The 23377-nt window shown below is 34.0% G+C and overlaps 1 pseudogene; it reads right to left on the bottom strand.

Moving 5' to 3' along the window:
• Nucleotides 1–2334: 2334 nt before the first annotated feature.
• LOC133774257 (heterogeneous nuclear ribonucleoprotein A1-like) lies at nt 2335–15038 on the bottom strand (annotated as a pseudogene).
• Nucleotides 15039–23377: the final 8339 nt, after the last annotated feature.

Raw genomic sequence — 23377 nt, 5'->3', positions numbered from 1 at the left:
GGGAGTAAACTAGAGGATAGAATATTTCTCCATTCTCTCTCTCTCTCTCTTTAATATTGCCTTTCAAATAAGTAATTGTCTCTTTTTTACAAAGAGTGAATAAGAGAATAAACTTTCCTTTTGCAGATGAAAAGTTTGCCTGATCTAAAGTTGCCTGTGTGGGGCGGTCATGTAAGGTAGTAGATAAAACTTCTGCCTGCAATACCTGCATCACTTATAGGCTCCAGTTCATGTCCTGGTTGTTCCACTTCCAACTCAGCTCCCTGCTAATGGTATAAGAAAACAGTAGAATTTGGCCCATGTATTTAGGCCCTTGTCATCCAGTGTGGGAGACCCTTAAGAAGCTTCAGCTTCTCCTAGCCTGAGCTGTTATGGCCATCTTGGTGTGAACCAGCGGATAGAAGATACCTCTCCCCCGCCCCACTCTCCCTCTCTCTGTTTAACTCTGGGTTTCAAATAAGCATATATTTTTAAAAATTGCATATATATATTAGAAAAGAAATTTATTTTCATGTACAGTAACTTAGAAAATGTCATGTATACTCAGAAAAATATGCTTGTATACATTTATAGACATTAATTTTTATTGTCACACTTTATTTCTTTTTTTATTTTATTTATTTTTTTTGACAGGCAGAGTTAGACAGTGAGATAGAGAGAGAGAGACAAAGGTCATCCTTTCTGTTGGTTCACCCCCCAAATGGCCGCTACAGCTGGAGCGATGCGCCAATCCAAAGCCAGGAGCCAGGTACTTCCTTCTGGTCTCCCATGCGGGTGCAGGGCCCAAGCACTTGGGCCATCCTCCACTGCACTCCCGGGCCACAGCAGGGAGCTGGACAGGAAGAGGAGCAACCGGGACAGAATCTGGTGCTCCAACCAGGACTAGAACACGGAGTGCCGGTGCCGCAGGCGGAGGATTAGCCAAGTGAGCCATAGCACCAGCCACACACTTTATTTCTATAAGATACTAAGTATCTGATTGAATGAACTATGGAGAGTAAAGACGACTTGATTGAACTGCTTATAAAAAATTGTAAATTATCACTACTCACTTCTACCTGTCTTTAAAAGCAAAAAATGATTGAATATAGAATGGATGCATTAATAAAAACGTCTGAAAGTATGCATGTATTCTGTTTAGTTCTTCACTTCTATTCCCAGAGCAATAAAATCTACAAGGATAAATGGTCCATTGAAATCAAATGAGGTATCATTTACAAAGGTTTCTTTTGCATCATATCTTAAAAATAGACCACTTGAGAAGACAGATATACCTTTGATTAAGCTTCAGGGAAATTTGAAAAGAAGTGCAATATATCTCATGCAAGTTTCTGTAGAAAACATAATAAATTCAGTATCCAAAGTTTTAGAAGATGACATTTTCCTGTGCCTTATGAATGTGCGATTTTATGTTGAGTGTACAATCTTGTATTCCATTTCTTAAGGTTATTATGAAATTTATAAAATTCGTAAATATTCATTATGGTGCACACCTATGAGGTTTGCATTTTTGTGTTACATTGCCATGTGAATAATAAAAGAAAAACAAGAGGCAGATTATTCATGAAAATGAGAAACAACATTTTTTGTTATCATTTTGCAAGTTTACTCTGTTTCTTTGAGTCCTGTGTATAACAATCAGAGATTTGTTATACCCAGAGCTTTTACCTGATTTATTATGTGCTTTCCTAGATGTCCTCGAAAGGTGAAAGAGCAAGTAAAGCAGATGGAAAACAGCAGGCACACATTTTTGATGCAAGAAACTCATTCACGACGATGACACTATTACTGTTCAAGATAGAAACAACAAAATGTAATTTAAGTTGAATAAGCAATAAAAATGCAATAAATCAAAGTAAATGAATGGTTGTTATATCTGAATAACAAAAAAGAGTGTGGTGTATTTCATTCTGATATAACTACCCTCCCACAAGCAAAATGAGAACTAACTCTCCTTAATAACTACTTGTGTTTTCTTTCATGTTTTTTAAAAGACATTTTTATTTAGCATCATGACTAGCATATTACATTTAGCAATCAATAGCATGGGTACAGAGAAAGAAAACAAAGAAAATGTACATTAAAAACTCTGTTGGAATGCTTTAAGCTTTTCACACAATAGAACCTGAATTAATTTACACAATTAGTCACAGATACAGCCCTGGAGTTGTTTTTTGTTCCTACACATTAGTATTGCTGTCTTATAACATGCCTTCTGGGTAGCAGTTAGGCCCTGCCACTATCAGACTTGTCTGAGTTCTCCCGAGTCCACAGATCTATGATGCAGCTTCCCTGTCACTGCCCTGGCCTTCCTCTCCTGTTTCTTGGCAATTATTAAAACCTCCAGCCACTTCCATATCTAAGGCTGCTGCTGGAACTGCCATAGCCACCTCGATTTCCTGGTTTGGCAAAATATTGGCCACTACCATCAGAGAAGCCAGAGTCGCTGCCTCCAAATTTTCTTCACTTTGGGCAACCCAAATGTAATCGCTATAATTGACAAAATCACTGTAGCTTCCACCACCTCGATGATTGCTTCCACCATTACCAAATCCACTGTAGCCATTCCCACTTCCACCATATCCACCGACAGCTCAGCTGCCACGAAGGCACCATGACTACTGAAGTTTCCTCCATGACCACAGTTGTCTTTGTCACTAAAACCATTTCCACGACCAGCACCAGAGCTAGTAGAACCTCTCAGGGTTGATGAAGTACTAGCCATCTCTTGCTTCAGAAGGGCCTTCTATACTTACTGTTATGGTCATTCACAGTTTGCCATTTCCGAATGACAATCTTATCCAGAGTCGTCATCAAAGATCACAAAATCAAAGAGGCTCTTCTGTCTGTTGACTGGGTTAGTCATGGTATCAATCACTTTGACTTTCCCACATTGCTCAGAACAATGTGTGATGATGTCCTTCAGCATCTTCTTTAATGCTACCAACAAAGAACCTTTTCACAGTTAGCTGGGCCATAGTCTTTGAAAATCTTCTCTTGAGACAATCCTCTGTTGTTCCCCAACTCTCCCATTCACTTTGTGTGACCTTGCATAAAGGGCTATATCCACCTGCTCCAGTTGCCTTAGGTTATAAACCCAAAGTACCTGGGTCCTTGGTGATTGGATCTCTCATAATCACACAATTGCTCAGAATGGCTCATGAGACTCTCACCGGCTGTTTCAAAGCTCAGCCCTCTGATGAAGAGTTTCCACAACCTCTTTAAAAGACAGACTTAGAAACCACAGTGAAGGGAAGGGAAGCTTTGAGGTTGCTTCCTTGGCTACAGTGGTCTGCAGAAAAGCAAAGCATTATGTTTTCTACCAGCACATATTTCTTCATTACTGTCTCAATGATGTAAGCACATGTGAACAAAATCCACATTTCAAAAGTTTTGGAATCATTTCTTTGCAAGAGCTATTCATTTGTATTATTCTTAACGTAAAAGCAATATTGCAATTGAGATACCAGGAAGAAAAAATAAATCCTGTTTTTCTGGTCCTCGAACTATTTATCTTGCTTTCACGACATTCCATTCATATATGTAAATACATCTTGGTCTATATGATCACAATTCACAACGGTTTCTTTTTATCTTTCCTTAGAGGAAATAGGGAGTATATATTTGGCGTGTTTATGTCATGTCCCTTAATACAGTAACTTCCTTTCAACTTGTCTGTTACTACAATTGGGTTTGCAGTCTAAATTGTGATTGTTCCTACTCTCTGAAATCCATTTCTCTTCACTCGCAGAACACCAAATTATAAAAAGTAGTATGGCCTGAATTTACCTTTGTATAAAATCTTATTCATTCTTGTAAATGGTCCATTTCACCTTAGATTTTTATTTTTGAAAGAATCACACATGTTCAACTCATTACATATTTTGACAGTGAAATCCTTAATTCTCAGTCAGATGTGCAAATTCTTCCAATCTAGGGTATTAAGAATTTGCTGAAGAAAAAAACATCTGTTTCAAATCGAATCTGGGACTTTGGTAAAGAGAAATGCTATTAGAAAAGATTCAGGGGCCAGGTAGATTAGCTTGCTGCTTGAGACACTGGCGTCCCATATCAGAGTGCCAGGTGGAGTCTAGGAAGCTCTGCTTCTGGTCCGGCTCCCGGTTAATGTGATTTGAAAAGCCGTGGAAAATGGATCGAGCACTTGGGTTCCTGCCACCCATGTGAGAGACCTGGATAGAATTCTGGGCCCCTGACTTTGGCCTGGCCTGTGCTTGCTGTTGTGGCCGGCTGGGTAGTGAATTGGTGGATGGAAGATTTCTTGTCTCTCCCTCTGGTTTTCAAATAAATAAGTATTTTCTTTAATGGAAAAATATGGAATAATAGGATAATTCCCCAATCACAGAATCTAAATTTCTCACAAGCAAGCAGTAAAAGCCTTTAAAAAGAAAAAAGGACATTAATAAACAAGGTGAACAGGAGGATTTCCTGCAGGACGGGGGAGAGCAGTGAAGTTGGTCAATTATGATTGTAGTGGTTTCACAGGAAATATGTATTTTTCCAATCAGAATGTTCAAGCAATGGGCCTCACCAAGTTCATAGAAAATTTGCATTATTTTCAAATTCCAGTTTTCCAAGACCTTCTATCTGCTAATTCAGTTCCCAAATGGCTGCAACAGTCAGGGCTGGACCAGACCAAACCAAGAGCCAATAATTCTGTCTCCCATATGTGGGGCAATAGCCCATGTCTATCATCTGTAGCCTTTCCAGGAACATCATCAGGAAAGTGGGTCAGAAAAAAAGTAACTGGGACTGGAACTGGCATCTAACGCAGCAGCTTAACTCGCTGCACCACAATATCTGTCCTGGAAATTGTAGTTTAAACATTTTAAATGCTAAATATTCTTTGTTTGATATTAGTAAATATCACGTAAGTAGAGGCTGACAAAGTTTAAAATTCAGAATAGTAAGGAGAAACTTATCATATCCTTTTCTAGTTAGTCAAAAAGGTTTCGCTACAATTTATCAAGAAAATTTAAGTGGAAGTATGGAAGTAGAACACACTGAAAACATGTATGTTTTCTGAGTTAATTTCAAGTTCTTGAAAATTAATTGATCATGTCACTCTGATTTATAAGAGGAAAGTAGAGCAAGAACTGTAATGTTTCAACTTTCAATCATTTTTTCTAAAAAGGCATATAAAATATACAAGTATAGCTCATAGACAAAAAAGGAGATGAGAGAAGTGCTACTAATTTTTTATTGAAAACCTATGTGCATTCCCAGATATTTTCCTGTTTTGTCTATTGTAATTTACATTACTGGAATGAAACATAAAGGGAAAATAAAACATATCTCAGGATTAGTCTACTTTTGCTTTATTCATTCATCATTAATATGTTTTTTCTTGAATACATTTTGATCATTCTCATTGTATAAATCACTTTTTTCTTCTCAAAAATAGGAAAGGTAATTGAAAATGAACTTTAATGAGCTGTCTGGTACTTATGTTTGAATAAGTTGTTCTTTTTTCCTTACCTTTATAGAAGGTAGGCTCAGTGGGGAAACAGAGACAGTTAGTCTAGCCTGGTAGGCACAGCAGGCCCATAGAACTTTCAGATTAAAAAAAAAAATCACTGCAGGGAAACAAGAATGTATAATAGGGTCTGATAGGATTCAACATTATAATTGCATGTGCATTTTATATATCTATAAATTGACCACAGATGGTGATTGCTAAAAGTTAACTTATTTGTCTATCATTTGCCAATTAGAGAAGTGGGTGATAAAAAAACGTGCAATGCTTATATCTTATTTTGGTGCAAACCACTTAATAGGTTTCAAAAGGCAGAACAAATATGAGACAAATCAGCCACTTTATTTTCTTGGATTAAGGGCAAATTTTAAAAACAGACAAAGAGGGAGGAAGCGTGGGAGGGAGAGAGAGATAGAGAAGGTAGGGTAGGAAGTGTAATGGTCTTTTGCTTTACCCATATTTCTGCTACTGATTCTGTATGATTCTGTGATGTGCAGAATGGATGAACATTCAGAAATATACTTCAAATTCCTGCCAGAAATAAAATTTATGCCATTCTTGACTACCATAGTTAAAAAAAAATCTTTTCTTACCATGCTTGTATGCTTACATTTTATTTCCCCAGATATTTGTACCTATCATGCCAGAGTAGTAATCCCAGTTGTCCTTCTAAGCCAAGCACTAGTGCCTTATAATGAATCACAGATTTTATTTTTAAGCTTATATATTCATTCTGGGAGTTCTGCAACTATGTCAAGGAACTGAAAGTAACTTTCAATCATATTCATTTTGGATTTTTATTTACCCTTCCTTTTAATTTAACATTTAAAAAATTCTTCTGAAATTAACCCTAGTTTCTCTTCCCCCAAGATGGTTCATTCATCATTTATTTTAGTCTTTGTTTTGTCAACCTTTCCTAAAGCCAATAATCTTTGACCCACTTAGGATTGTTATTATGACTGGTTTCCATCAACTTGCCATTTCCCTCACAGGCATAGTTAGGCCTTCTTATTATTTCCTGAAATAATAATATCATTTAGTCCTTCACTTCTTGTTTTTATTTAAAAATTATTTGTATAGTAAAATTTCTCTGGTAGATAGTTTTTCTTTATTTTGTTTCTTGCAGTAGTCAAAATGAATATTGGAAAATGGATACTTGGAAGACTTCAAGTCAATCTCTTAAATTCATCCCTTGAAAGATGCTGAAAAGAAGAAAAAACATTTGTATTTCTAGAACACATAGTTGAAACTTATTTAGCATTTTCACTAAAAGAATGTTAGAGAATTTTATTACCAATGTAATAGTTTCAACTGTGAATTGAATCAAGAAGAGCCAAATATAAAATTTAATAAATTTTTGTAAAAGAGTATATTGTATATTATATATTGCATATACTCAAATATTTGTGATGAGCTTGTCCATATAACTAATTTACTAAAAGGAAAACAGAATTTTATGAATTTTTCAACTATGCTAACTTAACCCTATAAAAATCTTCCTATTAAAATATTATTAGAAATACACATAAAATAATTAAGTAAAATAAGGTATTATTCATTTATTAGGCACCAGGAAATATAGTACTGTAACAAATACATGTAAAGCATTGACAAAAATATCTTCTATGTTTTTACAAGCATATTATATTTATCATCATTTTAATGTATTTCTTTTTTATGACAAAGATCAAATACTGTAAGTTTTCACTAGTAATCTTTCCATCTTTTTGTTTTATCAAACTGTTACATAGTATATTATGCAGAGAGTATAGAGTGGCGTGAATTAGCCATAAGTATAAAATTTAGTACTATTTTCCCTTTATTCTTTAATTCTTGTGTCTTACCATGGTTAGAAAGAGGAAAAATAAAATTGGCAGGAGATGGGCATGTATTCCTGCATCTACTTCTATTGGTGAGACTTACCTACAGTTATACCCAACCTTTAAAAACAAGTGATAACTCCATGGGAATAACAATATAATTCTTCACCTAAAGTGAGTTGCTGTCACTTTCTCCCTTCTGCTATTCATAACATTTGCAACATTATGAGAGAGAAAAATGGGATGGAGCTATTATACCAAAGCAATAGAGATTTTGCCTACTGTAATTATATTGGTTTGGGAGTTATTCAGTCAGGGACAATATAAAAAATATCAAAGAGACATTGAAATTTTTCAGGGTAGAGTTAAAAAAAGAGCACAGCAATTTTGAGATTTTATTCTTGGGAGGTTTTATAAAAGCAAACTTTTGAGCAACATATTTTTGTTATATAGAGGATCCATGGGTTTTCCCGAGCCTTTTTGTTTTCTTTGGACAGGATGTTTGTTATTTGACTCATAACTTAAGATCACATCAAATAAACTGACATAATGAAATGATTCCTTGACTGGATTTCAGCATCAATCAATCACTGAATAATCGTTGCTACTAAGAAATTGAGAAACTTTCGTCAACAGATATTCGTGGGTCCAAAAGAGCAGCTCCTACAAAGAATGAGAATTTAAATGTTCTTCAATTCTATTTTTCAATAAACATTCTGAAGTACCCTAGTGCATTGTTGATGTTGGCAAATGAAACCTTGAATGTCAGAGAAAAAGCAAGGCAGTATTTTCCAGAGTGCTGGAAAGCATTTCTGTATAACAGTGTTCAGAGAGCAGGATAACCCTACACCTTCATGTCAGAAAAGGATAACCAAAAAATTGCCTGTATTCTGAGCTCTCCCATGAAAGGTTAAAGCAACTAAGAGTTCATTAATACACACTAAAGCTGGGCAGTCTATGGGAGTACAACATGACCTCCTTTCTTCCTCACTCAGGGCATGTTTCAAAGTCATACTTGTAAGCTTATCTTTGTACCTCATTCAAATAAAAAACAATGGAACAAATAAAATGTTGCATGAGGTAGCAATGTAAAAGTACAAAGCACAGCAATAGAAGGAATCATCGTCATTGAGTTTAACCTCAAAATCTATTTATTATTAACTTTCTTATCTCATTTCATCACTTTCATGATCTCATTCTAAATCATTGCCTTCTAAAAGTGAATATTGTGTACTTGTATAAAGGTAAAATGAATATTTCAATAACTTAATGATGTAATTTATAAATCTTTTGTAATGATTTAATTTTTCTTTAGCCAACACATTTTCAATTTTTTCTAAATAAAATTATTTTGTTTATGATGTCAATAAGGATTACACAAAATATGAGCAAAGGAATTCATACTTTTAAGTATTTATTATTTACCTCAATATTTAGATTTATATAAGTGAGGATATATTTTAAGATCTTTAAAAATAATGTGTGATTAAAATTTTTGCAACTTTTAGATATTTACCATTTTTATAATAACATGTTCACCTTAATATTTATATTCCATTTGTAATATATCATATTTTGATACTTTTATTAGAACCCTGAAAATTTTACCAGATATCCGTGCAAGTCAATTGAATTGATTTTACTTTTCAAAAAATGCCTATACATTTGCAGACCTATTAAGAATTTAAATCCAGAAGAACAGTTGACATTGTCGGTATTATTTGTGTAAGCACATCTAGGTGAATTTGAAAGCCAATTTTAAAAATATAATTTGAGAAGATCTGTATTACTCAGGTTTTTATTACAGTGGAATACATTTTAAAAGGTTTATTTCAGTTCACAGTTTTAAGGTTCATAGTTTAAGATCTCAGAGTGATGGTTTGAGATCTGGGGCTGACATTCTTTCTGGTAAAAGCCCCAATGTAGCACTGAACAATAAATAAAAGAAGGAAGCATTTTTCTATCTATATCTCTCCTTAAAAAGCCACCGCATTTCAATCATGAAGGCTCTATTCTAGCAAATACTACTAATCAAAATTTCCCAATTGCCCTAGCTCTATACTTGAATTAAGTTTTCACCCTCTTTGTACCACTGATATATAACTTGGGGAACTAAGTCTTCAATATATGTGCCCTTTGGGATGCCCACATAAAAATCCAAACCATGGCAGTATTCTCTCATTCTAAGATATTTTAACAAATATAAATTTAAAATATAATTTCAACAAGGTAAACTTTTAGTAACTGACAATCAGAAGACTGTTATAATCCCTCATAACTGATGAAAATGTCCATGAAAGCAGAGATTGTATCTGAATTATTAATAATCATCTGACAAAAATAATTGCTCATATAGTAGCAATAATTGACTCATGCTATTGACTCCATTTATTCATCTTAAAAATTATATTCAAGAAAAAATATTTGATACAGACATTGAGTAGTGAACTTGTATATGACCCTTTTGCAAGTTGTCACTCAGGATGAGTGCAAAGGATTAAACCCATGAATTGTCAAATTATCAGATTTGCAGATTATCAAGACGTAGAGAAAGAAAAAGTACATAAGATGGTAAAGACAACTGGGAATAGTGGAAACGTGTATAACTTGCAATATAAATCTTCTTTCCAAATAAAATGGAATGAGATTGTAGATAATAGGTAGGTGGCCTTTGTTCCAAATTGTATTGTATGTATTAGCTCAGATAAACAAAAGCTAACTCTATATGAAAGCTTCAATAATGAGGTAAATTTTGTTTGGTATTTCAATACAGGGATGAATAGTATTTTTAATATTTCATTTTAAAGATTTACTTTATTTACTTCTCTGAATGATACCTTGAAGGAAAAAAATAACATCCTAAAATATATTTGGGAAGAAAAAAATGTTGTCTAAGAAAATCTGCTAAATCCATATGCATGATGCAGAAAACATTTACTTTACTTTTTCCTAATTGTATTGTCAATACTACTCATATTCTAGATAGGAGAACATGTGTTTTATAAAAGTGGTTTATACACATTGTATACATGCAGTGAATTGTCACACTGCCCCCTTACAATATGTAAATTAGTATGCACAAATTAAAAATATATTAGAAAACAGAAAAAAAAATCTAATGAAATGAAAAAAAAGATCTAATCTACTAAATGACAAGAAAACAATATTGACCACTCCTATGTTTGTATCTTCAATTTTTAAAATGTTTAAGACTTTAAGATTTAAGATGGCAATTTTTATATTTAGCACGTTTTTGTAACTAATTTTGTTTGTTATTATATAAATGAGATAGTAGAAAGCCTTTGGCTTGTATGAAGACTTTTTAAAAACCTTATGGCACTGACAATATATCAGTAAAATGAGGAAATACACAAAAAAGTAAGTCAGTAAGTTTTATAATAGCAATTTGTTTGCAAACAAAACTCCAAATCAATGAAAAGTGCATGCAAACAACTCTATTAAACTTAATCTAGATTGAAAAGAGAGTATGTTTAAGAATGTAATGAAAATTAAAGCACTTCTTTAATTATCTGCATAAATTACTTAGCCATCAGTATTAAAAATCCAGTAATGCTTTTTGGTTAACGATAAGTAAGCAAGAGAACATGACTAGGTTTCTACTGAAAGTCTAATAAAAAATCATTGCATCAAAATTTGCCTATAGAATATAATTTGTCATGGTATTTCTCTCTTGATGGCTGGTAGAAAATGATCAAATTTGGAATACTGGTAGGAGTCTAATATTATTATAATAGATTTTATCTTTAGGTGCTCAAAACTTTGTTTTGAGGTGGACATTTGGAACATTAAGAAGACTCTTGGAACACCAAATCCCATGCTGGAGTGCTTAGGTTCAAGTACCAACTCCTTCCTGATTCCAGCTTCCTGCTAATGCACCCTCTGGGAGGCAGCAGGTGAGGATTGGATACTTGACTCCCTGTCACTCACATGTGACACTTAGGTTGGGTTTCCAGCTCCTGGCTGTGGTATAGTTCAGGCCTAGTTCTTACAGGGATTTAGAGAATAAAGCAATGGTTGGAAGGTAGCATGTTGTCTATATTTGTTTCCGAATTCTTCTTTCTTTATATGTCTTTTTATGTTTCAACTAAATAAAATTTTAAAATTAATATTAAAAATAATAATTAGTAAAAAACCATTATTTAAAATCCCATGTGAATATACTTTTAAAATTCTGAATATCGTGAATGTAACAATGTAACTACATAATTTATGATACATTTTCTTAGGTCAAATTAATATAAATCCATCTTCATATAAATTGATTATAGCATAAAAGGAAACATCAATAATATTAGTGTGAATACTATATTCTTTCAACTTTAATTATTATTTGTAACATATTTTCAGAAGTATTATTTAAATGGGGTGATAAATACTGACAAGAATAAATAATTTTATGACATTTTAAGTTGGTATTCTTCAAGCATTAAATGAGGGCAAAAAAGTAAGTAACCTCAAAAGAAATTCAGACTCTTTGAAGTTTTTGAAAAATGCCTTTTTATAAAAGATAAAATATAGCTTGAAAACTATTTGGATAATAGATAGAAATAGATTTTAGCAAAGGACATATTTAGTTTTGTCTTAACATCTTTGTATATCCATTTCATTCATTATTCTATTCAAAATATTGTATAGTAAGGCATTTATAGTTAATTTGAAATGTTGAAGGAAAGAATGCCTACATTCAAGAATGCTCAAATAATTTATCTGACTCTGTAGTGTTAGGCAATCCCTATTCCAAAGTTAACTCAAGTCCAAACTAGCTCCCCATAATTCCCAACTTCGTTTTCTTATAAATTATATATAACGTAAAGTTTAGAACAGTGCTAACTAAGCTATAAATATTGAAGGTTAATGAATGATAATATTTATTTTATTTGGGGGTCTTTCCTAAGTGTAGCCAATATTTTTCCAAGAGTAGCATAGCAGGCTAGATTCTCTGAGCTTCTTCTACATCTCCTACGGAAATAATACAAAATCCTAGGGACTTTTAGATATGAAGAAAGATATGGGGCTAGGTCTGGAAATAGATGGAAAATTCAATTGTGGCCAAGAGTGGGGAAGGGGAGGTGGGGCTTATTACACAGGTTGCAGAAAACAAATTCCTTCCTTTTATGAGATCCCCACATTTACTATTTTATATCTTTCTTAAAATGACACAAAGAGGGCAAAGCAAATTTAACAGACTTTGGCAGCAGAGAATCATAAAGAAGGAAAAAAAAAGGAAATATCCCCAAAAATAATGAAACAACTAGGAAGATAAGAGAGAAAAACCAACATATATATCATGGAGGAAGGAGAATTAATGAAAAAAGGAAACTTTTAAGGAACACAAAGAACGTATTCAGACTGATAACATGGCCCTAAAAATATCAAAATCATAAACATTGAACTGAACAATTACGTGTTAAAAATGAAAGGCTGGGGGCCTTCACTGTGCCGCAGTGGGTTAACGCACTGGCCTGAAGCACCAGCATCCCATATGGGCACTGGTTCGAGTCCCGGCTGCTCCACTTCTGATTCAGCGCTCTGCTCTGACCTAGGAAAGCAATGGAGGATGTCCCAAGTCATTGGGCCCTGCACCGCGTGAGACCTGGAAGAAGCTCCTGGCTTCAGATTGGCGCAGCTCCAGCTGTTGCAGCAAGTTGGGGAGTGAACCAGCTGATGGACGTCCTCTCTCTCTCTCTCTTTGCCTCTCCTCTCTCTGTGTAACTTTGACTTTCAAATAAATAAATCTTAAGAAAAAGATTTATATAAAAAATGAAAGACTGGTTATTAACATAGCAAAAATGTGAATCTACTGGAAATCAGGGTCAAAAACTCACTCAGGAAATAAAAAGCAGATTGATCAATGAAAGATAAAATGAGAAAATCAGATTAGAAACAATCATCCTTAAAAAAACTAGAAGGAAAGAATTGCATGAATATAAACACAACAATGTCCTTAGAAATAATAAATTTCCTTAAAATTATTTTAAAAAAATCAAAAATACTCTTAAACGTCTGAACAGACTATATATAAAAAAGACTAACAATTGCCGGTGCCGCGGCTCAATAGGCTAATGTTCCATCTGCGGCGCCGGCACACCAGGTTCTAGTCCCGGTCGGGGCGCCGGATTCTGTCCCGGTTGCCCCTCTTCCAGGCCAGCTCTCTGCTATGGCCCGGGAGTGCAGTGGAGGATGGCCCAAGTCCTTGGGCCCTGCACCTGCATGGGAGACCAGGAGAAGCACCTGGCTCCTGCCTTCGGCCGCAGCTTGCCGGCAAAGGCAGCCGTTGGAGGGTGAACCAATGGCAAAGGAAGACCTTTCTCTCTGTCTCTCTCTCACTCACTGTCCACTCTGCCTGTCAAAAAGGAAAAAAAAAAAAGACTAACAATTAAAAAATCAATACTTGTAAGACACCTATTGTGAGATTTAGAGTGTTACTGTAGGAAATTTTATATTTTGTCGGAAAATAAAGGATACCATCCATAAAAGAAATTATATGAAAGAAGACAATATGTAAAGTATTGCAAGTCAAAGTACATTTGAAACATAATCTATTGAACATCATAGTTTAGTATCAATACACTGTGGATTATCTTTTATTTTTCTTCATTATCCTGTGACTTGCTGGTAATGTTGGCTCATTTCTGCCACTCACCTTTCTGGGAATATCATACTTCATAACACTAGTCCAAAATAGATCAAAATTGAAAATTTGGAGTACAGTTTCTACTAAATACTTTCTCATTGTAGTAATGTTGAAAATCGGAAGTCAAACCATCATAATTTGGTGACTGTCTATAAACAATTTGTAGCAGTTGTATGTTCACTGCAGCCTATATCTTCCTGAAACCACTAGACACAGACCACGGCATGTCTTTGCATTCTACAACATATAGTCTTGTTCTCAATTTCCTGCCCCAGTCCCATAACATTTTGAGTTCGCTTTATGTTGATATGGAATAAAATATTAAAACTGAATATGGAAAATCGATAAAATCAGCAACTTGGAAGGCAGCTAAGTAAGATCCTCTACTAATCACCTCCCCTGTGGAGATAGTGATTTGAACAGCTTTTCATTAATCAATCCACGTTAGAAGAGATGGGAAAGCCAAGTGAGAGAAGACTATTCCTGATCTTACTATAATAATAAGTCAAATTGAAGAAAGTAAGGAGGAAAACATTACTTTTGTCAATCATCTCTCAATTCTAAACAGTGCAGTATGAGACACTCCTCCCACTTGAACAAAGGAAAGATAATTAAATCTAGGGTTTGAACTTGAAATCCAGTACAATTTCTGCTGCAGTGAAACACAGGGTCAGGTAGAACTACTCTGCCTCTACCTGCAGGTCAGTAGCCATGGACTGAGCCTCTGGAATCATATTAGCCAGGTGACTACAAGGGGTAATCTCCACCACCACTCACACAATTTTGGGCAACACAGCACTGAGGCAAATATTGCACTCTGGCGAGTGGGGTAGGCATGCCAATGCCCCAAAGTATAATAAAGAAGGGGATTAGGATCACAGCATTGTCATGTATCAAGGTCAACCCTGAACCAAGAGAGACTTCATTCAATGGCGGGAGGGTAAACAGGGGGCTCTGTTAGTCTCTGATCCACCTCACTGACTTCTGAGGCATTTAGTGCTGGGAATTCCATTACCTTTGCAGGTCCAGAACACAGCTTGGGGAGCTGCAGAGAGGGGCAAGCCCGCATTGCTCCTTTCTTTACCCACCCAGACTTTTGTTGCACAGATTCATCTTGTGATCTCATCTGCCCAAGGGTCCTTTTTTCTTTTTTTTTTTTTTAAGATTTTATTTATTTATTTGAGAGATAGAGTTACAGACAGTGAGAAGGATAGACAGAGACAAAGGTCTTCCTTCCGTTGCTTCACTCCCCAAATGGCTGCAATGGCCGGAGCTGCACCATCTGAAGTCAGGTGCTTCTTCCGGGTCTCCCATGTGGGTACAGGGGCCCAAGGACTTGGGCCGTTTTCTACTGCTTTCCCAGGCCACAGCAGAGAGCTGGATTGGAATAGGAGCAGCTGGGACTAGAACTGGTGCCAATATGGGATGCCGGCGCCACAGGCGGAGGATTAACCTTCCATGCCACGGCACCGGCTCCTCCAAGGGTCCTTATATTAAATGTTTAAGTGTGTCCTACAGCTAGAGTTAAATGACCACAATTACCATCATAAAAATCCATGAGCACATAAAATCTACTGGTAGATTAGACACGTAAGATAAAGAGAATGGAATCAAATCTTATCACAGAAAACCATAACCAGAAAGGGAGAAAAAAGCACCAAAAGATATAAAACACAATTTGAGAACAATTAAAAAAATGACAGGAGTTAGTTTTTACCTACCATTGATAACCTTGAATTTACTTGCACAAATGCTCCAGAGCTGTGTCAGGCTGAAGTCTGGAGTCACTAACTCAATTAAAAGACATAGACCGGTTGAATGAATAAAAAATAAACAAGTTTCAGCTGTTTGTTCCCTCAACACACTCACTTCATCACTGATGACACATATAATTTGAAAATGAAGGAATGAAAAGATATTCCATATAAATGGAAATCCAAAATAAGTGGAGATAGCTATGCTTAAGAGAATTCTTCAAAATCTCATGGAAAATGTATATTAATTAAAAATTCTACATATGTATGAAATTCAAAATTTCTTGCACTGCAATGAAATTATCTTTTATTTGTATTTCCCAGAAATATTTTCAAGCATCCTTGACTATCAGATAAAATAGAATTTAAGTAAAAATCTAAAAAGACACAAGGAAATTCATTATATAAGGACAAATGGACCGATTCAACAAGAAAATACAACAACTACGAATATATGTGCACCCAACACTGATGCACAGAAAGAGAGGGAGAGTCTTCCATCTGCTGGTTCACTCTGAAAATGCCTATAATAGCCACAGCCATGCCAATCCAAATCCAGAATCCAGGACTCCAGCTGGGTCTTCTACAAGTGTGCCAGGAACCCAAGTGGGCCATCATCTGCTGCCTCCCAGGTGCATTAGCAGGAAGCTGGACAAGAAGTGTTGAATAATCAGCAGCACAATATGGAATCTGGCGTCCCAAGCTGTGCTTAACCCGCTGTGCCACAACAGTCATCCCTCACCAAATTTTCAAAGAACTGACATCAACTCTTCCCAATTATTATGAAACTGAAAGAGAGAAAATCACCTCAAAGTAATTCAATAAGGCCACTTAGTCATATACCAAAATTAGATGAAAAAACAAGCAAATAAATTATGTACTGACAAGGTTGATGGACAGAGCTGCAAAAATTCTCAATAAATACTAGCAAACTGAATCCAATTAACATCAAAAATGTTTTTAAAAGCCTTATCTATTTGTTCCATTTGAGAGGCAGAGAGAGAGAGAGATTGAGAAAGAGTAAGAAGGATAGAAGAAGGAAGGGAGGAAAAGAGGGAGAGGGAGGACGAGTAACCTCATCCACTGATTTGCTCTATGGTTGTGCCAGGCTGAATTCCGGAATCACTAATTCAGTCCAGGTCTTTATCTCCTGCTGCCTCCTATGACCTTCATCAATACAAAGCGGGGCAGGCCTACAACCAAAATGATCAACTGAGATTCGTCCCAGGTAAGGATGCATGCAAGGATGGTTCAATGTATGCAAATCAACATATATGACATTTGACAATTAAGAACAAATTTACATGATCATTTCAAAGATGCAGAAAGAGCATTCAGTAAAATCCAACATCTGAGGAAAAAATAAACCCAACATATATTTATGATGAAATTCCACAAATTAGGTATAAAAAGTGTCCTTTAACACAATGAAGGCCATATGTGACAAATGCACTAATAACATCGCAATAAATAGGGAAAGCTGAATTCCCTCTACAACCTGGAGCAAGACAAGAAAGTGTGTTTTTGGCAGTTCTATTCATCACAGTATTGGAAATCTTAGCCAGAGAAATCAGGTAAGAGGAAAAAATAAAACTCATACAAATAGGAAAGGGAGAAGTCTAATTCTAACTGTTATCAGACAATATGGTCTTACAAACAGAAAAATTAAAGACATCACTAACAAACTGTTAGAGTTGATTTGCAAATTTGGTAAAGTTGCAGGATACAAAATAATATTTAAAAATCAATGGTGTTTCTAGATAACAATAATAAATTTGTTGAAAAGTAATCAATAGAGCAATTTTATTCAAAAAACCTACAAAGAATATTCTAGGAATAAATGTAAGTATGAAAATGAAAGATCCAATTGGTAAACATAAAATATTTATGAAAGAAATTAAAGACAACATAAAACTCTGAATCTTTCCATGTTAGTAGATTTAGAAATTTGATAATATCAAAATACACATGCTACCCAAAATAATATACAGATTCAATGTGATTTATATTAAAATTCCCATAATATTCATTACAGAATTAGTAAAAGCATTCATAAAATTGAGAAGACAACATAGCGTAAACACTTTAAGACACTAATAAGAATGAAGAATTTTTGAATAAGATCACAAAATAAAGGAGACAAAAGCAAAAATAAGCAAATGTTATATATCCAAATAAGAAGCATCTACAAAGGAAAGAAACTAAGCAGCATAGTAAAGAGACCATAGAATGGGAGGAAATAGCTGCAAACTGTTCATATAACAAAGAACTGTTTTTCTCTGATTTGGAGTAACTGATACATCCACTACAAAAATGTAATGTATGTGAGTGAAACTGACATCTTGAGGTTTGATTATTGTTTTTAGCCTTTGCCTATACTCATGAAGAACAATAGCCTTTGTACCTACTAGTTAAATTTTTTATTTAGTGGTGGATTAAGCTTGTAGTTATAAATAAAATTGAAAATATGTCATCACAAATCTTAAAAGAAAAATAAGAAAGGAAGGAAGAGGGAGGTTGAGAATGAAGAAGGGAGGAAGAGGAGTGGGAAATATCATTATGTTTCTAAAAATTATATATGAAATCTGTTCCCTTTATATAAAAGACAAAAAAGAATGTCATAATGTTGATCAAAAACAAAACAAAACAGAAAAGACTCACTCAAACAATTCAACAGCCAAAAAGCAAGCAATCCAGTTTAAAAAGAGCAAATGTGCTGAACAAACATTTCAAAAGATATGCAACGGCCAAGAAGTATATGAAAAAATGATCAGCATCAGTAATCATTAGGAAAATGCAAGTCCAAACTAAAAAGCTATTACCTCATTCCAGTTAGAAAAGCTTTCATAAATAAATAAACAGAATAACAAATGCAAGAAAAGATGCACAGAAAATGAGATTCTCATGCACTGTTGGTAGTCATGTAAATTACTACAGCTATTATGGAAAACAGAATGGAAATTCCTCAGAAAACAAAGGATAGAACTACCATAGGATCCTACAATCCCACCACTATGATATAACTAAAGGAAAATGAAATCAACATATCAGAGTTACTTCTTCCATGCTTATTTTAGTACTATTTGTAATAACAGAACTATGGAATCAACTAAGTTGCCCATTGTCAGATGAATGGATAAAGAAAAAATGTTACATATTCAGAAAGGAACATTATTCAGCTATAAAAAGTAATGAAAACTTGTCATGTATGGAAATATAGATGAATCTGGAGGATATCATACTAAGTAAAATGAACCCAGTACTGAAAGACCAATAACACATATTATTACCAATAGTTGGAAGCTAGCAATGCTTATCTCATAGAATTACAAATTTAAAATGACATCATCAGAGGCTGTGAGAGGGCTACGGGAAGAGAGATTGAGAAAAACTGAGTGACATAAACCAAAATACAGTTAGATAGTAAGAATAATTACTACTGTTGTATAGCTTAACGGGGTAACTGAAGTTTACAAGAATTTATTATATATTTCAAAACAACTAAAAGAGATTAGCTTGAAGTTTTCCAACACAAAGAAATGATAAATTTTTAAGGAGATGGAAATTCTAACTACCCTCATTTAATTTTTACACATTAGTACACACACATGTATTATTACAATGTATCCCATCAGTAAAATTACTATGTGCTAAGTAAAATTTGAAATTAAAAATTCTATTTTATTGGCTGAGTTCTATGGATAATTCAGTAAATGTGCCATTGATTAATTAGATAAAAAGATTCAAAATATTACAAAATCATGAAAAATATCCAATTCCTGAATGTAGCAAAGATAGCTATAATGATAAAAATTAATAGGAAAGATTAAATAAAGTGAAGGAAACAAAAACTCAATTGTAAATTCTACTATGATGCAAAGTTACAAATATTTACTAGGAAAAATCTAGCTAATTTGTTTCCAATTTGACAGTTCACAGGCAAGTGGGCATAGCTTAACAAATAAAACTATGAATAAATAATATTTTCCTAATTATTAAATATATGAAATAAAATAGAAATCAAATATCACAAACGAATCCACTCTTGATTTCCAAACATCATTTTGTAAAATTCAATATACATTCTAATTTGAAATGTATATTTTTATGTCTTAGAAATGTGTATTTTTATGTCTTAGAATCAAGAATTTGTTTCTTTCAACTATTTGATGAAATGTGAATACATTTGTGGATTTGACACAAAATTACAAAATATTTTCTAGTTTTGACATTTTCATTAATGTGTGCTAAAATACAACTACATTAATAGGAGATTTAATCTTATGAAGAAGAAAATAAATGACATTTTCTCTGAACTAACTCATTCCTATAATAGATTCCACTCAAATAACTTAAAGAACAGGGAAAAAGTGTCATGCTATGTAAAAGCTCTAAATTAAACATGTGAATATATTAACTTAGAGTAAGACAAAATGCAAAATATTAAACAGAACATGTTTTCCAGAATTTTGGTGGTTAAGTGTCCTGAACTGTATCAGCTTCCTTAAGATTCTGTCAGTGTGATGAGATACATTCTGACAGTGTCCTGAAGATTCAGAACAGTCAGTACCTTTGCTCATAGAAACAATCCATATCTTCTTGATTAATTTTTCCTGTAAAGCAATTAATTTGAAAATGTTCAAGAAATTTCAATTCAATTCTAACTTTTAAAGGAAGATTTTAGGTGTCCATATTAAAAGAGCAAATCTGAATTAATTATTTTTCTATAATACTGATTTCATAATTTATCAACTAGAAATGTTTCATATGGGTTCTTCTCTGTCTCCTATAATATTCTTAGAGGTCATTGCAATATTTCTCCTCTTAAAAAGAAGAAGGAGATTAAGTCATAAAACAAGGGGGACACAATTTGTTTTATGTATATTGATGCTAATCTTTCAAATATTTCTTTAATAAAATAGTTGATGAAAGAGCAAAGAATATATTGCTATATTTCATCTTGGCATATTGTTCCTCTGTGATAAGTGATCTGTAAATAGTTTGTTAACTTGTCTCAAATAATAATTTACAATGATAACAGTTAAAATTAATGATTATATTATTGCAACAAAATATTGTTTCAAGCAGTGATGTAATATCTGATTTTTGGCTGTGAACATACAACTTTTGAACCACTACTAAAAATTACTGTAATAAAATTTAAATATCAAACTTTAATGGCATGAGTTTAGAAGAACTACACTTAGAAAATTGAAAAATGAACTAATGCCAATCAGGTGACCATGATGTTTCCTTCATTTTAGAATTAGAATCCAGCTGAGTACTTGGACATAAAACTTTCTAAGTAGTTTTTGTTGAATACAAGAATGAATTTATTAATGATATTAGAACACCATTTGAAACTAACACATTAGCAAATGTTAAATATACAAATCAACAAGTAAATAATTATCAATACTATTCTACTGATTACAATGATACCATTAAATAAGGATGGAAAAGAATGGTACTAAATATATATAGAGAAAATATTTATAATATGTGCTAACAATTTCAGATTCAGGCATTCTGAAGGAAAAAAAAAAAAACAAGAGAAGCACAGTACTAAAATATAGACAATTTGGTTTCTTAGGTTAGAAGGATAAGATTTTCATTCTGCTTCTATTATTAGTTGGCCAACCTGACAAAAGATTTCATCACCCTGAGCTTATCAAGATGTTTCAGAATAAACTTATGTTTGTTCATTAATCTATCAAAGATTAGTTATCATTATTACATAACACATGTGGTTGAGTTTTGCTTCTTATATCATTGATCTTGTATTGAAAACAGGAATTTTCCTGTTTTTGTGAGTCCATGCGCAACATTTCTTGTAAGGTTGCACACCTGCACATACATAAAAATATATTCAGACAGAGCAATGCATAAAGATATAACATACATGTGAAGATATAAAGATGCATACTTATGTATTTCACATTTACATAATATTTCCAGCAGGAATGGAGTGAAAGAAATATAAATCTGTCCTATTTTATAATTAGATTTCTGATGTCTCAACCATAAGAAATACATAAAACTATTTCATATTTAAAGATATCTTTATTCTGAAATAAGTTAAATGTTAATGTACAATGAAAGATTACACTTTTTCACTTTTATTTGATTGCTTTTAAAAGAATTTATAGGTCGGTGCCATGGCTCACTAGGCTAATCCTCCGCCTGCAGTACCGGTACTCTGGGTTCTAGTCCCGGTTAGGGCGCCGGTTCTGTCCCGGTTGCTCCTCTTCCAGTCCAGCTCTCTGCTGTGGCCCGGGAAGGTAGTGGAGGATGGCCCAAGTGCTTGGGAGACCAGGAGGAAGCACCTGGCTCCTGACTTCAGATCGGTGCAGCGCTGGCCGTAGCAGCCATTTTGGGGGTGAAGCAACGGAAAGGAAGACCTTTCTCTCTGTCTCTCTCTCTCACTGTCTAACTCTGCCTGACCAAAAAAAAAAAAAAAAGAATTTACAGAGGGGAGAACTTATTAAGCATAATATTACACAGAGTATTCAATATCATCCTTCATCTCATTAAAATGATTTATCATGCAACATTGCTCAAAAGGTAAACAAAGCATACCTCAATTATTCACATACTCCATGGGATAATAAATTATAGCCAAATAATATGATACATTATATGTATATAAACACATGAATGTGTACTAAAATTCAAAAATATTCATATTTTTACTTAAATAGTTGTTTGTGATTCATTTTACAATCATTTTCTCATTTAACAGCTTTTTGTGTTATGGTGTTGCAAATAACAAACGTTACTCTAGTGAGTTTGCCAGCAATATTGGAGGACACATTATCTAGGAAATCCCTTCTTTATTCCACAAAGTGCATCTGCTTATATTAGCTTTATGATTCAACCATTTTTATGAATGATGAAGATAAAATTTATTTTAACATGCACTTCTATTTATTTTACTTATTTCATAGAACTTGGAAGTATTTTTATATTTTACTAGTCTTGTTAGTGTACCCAAAGTCTAATATTATCTTTGATATTATAGCACATAATTATTTTTTAAAGATTTATTTATCTATTTGAAAGGCAGAGTTACAGAGAGGCAGAGGCAGAGAGAGGGAGAGAGAGAGAGAGAAAGTCTTCCATCCACTGGGTCACTCCCCAAATGGCTGAAATGGCCAGAGCTAGGTAAATCCAAAGCTGAGAGCCAGCAGCCAGGAGTTTCCCAGGAGTTTCTTCTGGGTCTCTCACATGGGTGCAGGAGCCCAAGTACCGGGGCCATCTCCTACTGCTTTCCCAGGCTGTAGCAGAGAGCTGGATTGGAAGTCAGGCAGCCAGGACTAGAACTAGTGTCCACATGGGATGCCAGCACAGCAGGCGGTGGCTTTATCTTCTAAGCCACAGTGCTGGCCCCACATATAATTATTTTTAAGTTACAGTAGTTAGACCTGATATAAATATTATCTTAAAAGAATAGCAACATTTTAATAGATTGAATGGTTATTCTGATCTTGTTTAAATGAATAAAAAGTGTATGAAGTATAATGATAAGAACATTTTAAAGACAAGTACTATGAACACAACTAAATGACAGGGTTCAAGAGATAATAAAGCATTCACTTGAATTTCATCTTTAAAGCAATCTTTTACTTTTATTCACTTCTTTGAACATTTTAAA

This window comes from Lepus europaeus, chromosome 15 (genome assembly GCF_033115175.1).
Source record: "Lepus europaeus isolate LE1 chromosome 15, mLepTim1.pri, whole genome shotgun sequence".
Lineage (NCBI taxonomy): Eukaryota > Metazoa > Chordata > Mammalia > Lagomorpha > Leporidae > Lepus > Lepus europaeus.
Note: the sequence above shows the minus strand (reverse complement) of the source record. Positions and strands in the feature narration are given on the sequence as shown.